Source organism: Lampris incognitus, unplaced genomic scaffold (genome assembly GCF_029633865.1).
Source record: "Lampris incognitus isolate fLamInc1 unplaced genomic scaffold, fLamInc1.hap2 scaffold_91, whole genome shotgun sequence".
In the NCBI taxonomy this organism is placed as follows: Eukaryota; Metazoa; Chordata; class Actinopteri; order Lampriformes; family Lampridae; genus Lampris; species Lampris incognitus.
Genome location: NW_026611585.1, coordinates 75001 through 77500, shown reverse-complemented (window position 1 = coordinate 77500; position 2500 = coordinate 75001).

Here is a 2500-nt window from a genome sequence, read left to right as displayed (position 1 = left end):
CTCGGTCTCTCTGTCTAGCCAATCTGTACAAGTCTTTTTCTCCTTCCTTAGTGTCTAACCTGTCATACAGCTCACCGTACGACTTTTCCTTTACCTTTGCCACCTCTCTCTTTGCTTTACGCTGCATCTCCTTGTACTCCTGTGTACTTTCTTCATCTCTCTGACTATCCCACTTCTTCTTTGCCAACCTTTTCCTCTGTATACTTTGCTCTACTTCCTCCTTCCACCACCACCACCACCACCACCACCACCACCACCACCACCACCACCACCACCACCGCCAAGTCTCCTTGTCTTCCTTCCTCTGTCCCGATGACACACCAAGTACCTTCCTAGCTGTCTTCCTCGCTATTTCTGCAGCGCTTGCCCAGCCATCTGGCAACTCTTCACTACCACTCAGTGCCTGTGTTAACTCCTGCCTGAACTCCACACAACAGTCTTCCTTCTTCAACTTCCACCATTTGATCTTCGGCTGTGTCTTCACTCGCTTCCTCATGTTGGTCTCCAAAGTCATCTTACAGACCACCATCCGATGCTGCCTAGCTACGTTCTCCCCTGTCACCACCTTGCAGTATGCAATCCCTTTTACATCGCGCCTTCTACACAAGATATAGTCCACCTGTGTGCACTTTCCTCCACTCGTATACGTCGTCACCCTGTGCTCCTCCCTCTTCTTGAAATATGTATTCACCTCAGCCATTTCCATCCTTTTCGCAAAATCGAACACCATCTGTCCTTCCACATTTCTCTCCTCGATTCCATACCTTACCATCAACTCCTCACCACCTCTGTTCCCTTCAGCAACGTGTCCATCGAAGTCCGCTCCAATCACCACTCCCTCCTCCTTGGGTACCCTTTCCACCACGTCGTCCAACTCAACTCCAGAATTCTTCTTTTTCGTCCATCTTACACCCGACTTGCGGGGCATATGCGCTGATAACCGTCAGCAATACACCTTCGATTTCCAGCTTCATAATCCTCACTCTGTCTGACACTGTGTTCACCTCCAGCACGCTCTTGACATACTCTTCCTTCAGAATGACCCCTACCCCATTTCTCCTCCCATTCGCACCATGGTAGAAGAGTTTGAACCCACCTGCGATACTCCTGGCCTTACTCCCCTTCCACCTTGTCTCTTGTCACCTTTCTTCTTTCCATCACGTCAGCCAGCTCTCTCCCTTTACTAGCCATAGTGCCAACATTCAAAGTTCCGACTGACTCTCACCTCCACACGCCTACCCTTCCTCCTCTCTAGCTGCCTCTGGACATGCCTTCCCCCTCTCCTTTTCCTTCGCCCAACAGTAGCCTAGTTTCCACCGGCACTCCGCTGGTTAACAGTACCGATGGCGGTCGTCGGTAACCCGAGCCTCGACCGATCCGGTATGGAAATCTTATTTATGATCCGCATATTTGATTTGGCAAAGATTTGACGCCGGATGCCCTTCCTGACGTAACCCTCCCCATTTGTCCGGGCTTGGGACCTGCACTAAGAATGCACTGGCTTGTGCATCCTCAGTGGCTGGGTTGCACGCTTTTCTATGTTTGCCCCTCACTTTTGTGGCGTGAACGATCAATTCTAGTAATACAGGTGTGTTTATGTTAGGTATCACAGACACACGCACACGCACAATATATGTCCAAAAGTATTGACATAACTGACCATTACACCTACAGGAGCTTTTCTGACATCTCATTCTGAATCCATAGAAACCCATATTCCACGAAGCTCCCGGCGCACAGTTTTTGTGCCGATGTTAATGCCAGGAGAAGTTTGGATCTCTGCAGTTATTGAGTGAACAGAGCGTTGGCGACTTGAGTTGCTGTTGTTCCTAAAGGCTTGCACTTTTCAATAATATGATGATATATGAAGCATAGAGAGTAAACGGGATAGATACCTTTTGAACAGCACCCTGTAGTACAGCACTTTGAAGGTACATATGTCGTCACTTGCTGTAGTGGTTTTTACTGATGGGCGTGGCCAGGTTTTCAGAAGCCTCTCAGTTGTCAATGTGAGAGCCAGGGGACGCGTCTGCCGTACGTTTAGGGTTAGGGTTAGGTGATTTCTCTGGTAGGGCTGCTTACACCACACCCCGGACTGGATTTGTTGCGTGTTTGTGTCCTGATCGATGGGCCAACTTAACACGCCTTCGGAGGGTGTCCGCCGGCCGGCTTTGCCGGCGTTCGGGCGGTCGGTTCCTCCGGTCTGGCGGATCGATGTCCTTTATTTAATGTTCTTAGTGGCGAGCAGAGTGCGGAGTGGGAGGGGCTCTACCGCGTAGTCGTCCTCTCCGTTGCACAGCTCGACAGCGTGCTCGGCGGTGCTCAGCCGGACCGTCTATCCCAGTTGCTCTTCCACGGCTCCCCTCGCGAGGCTTGCCGCCCCCCCCCCCTCCCCCTCCAACATCTGTATGGGGAGGGGTGGAACAGCTCCGTGTTTACCTCGCGGGGCTTCCCGGGAGACATTTTCTCAAAGTCCTCGTGTGACCGGTCTACTTTTTCA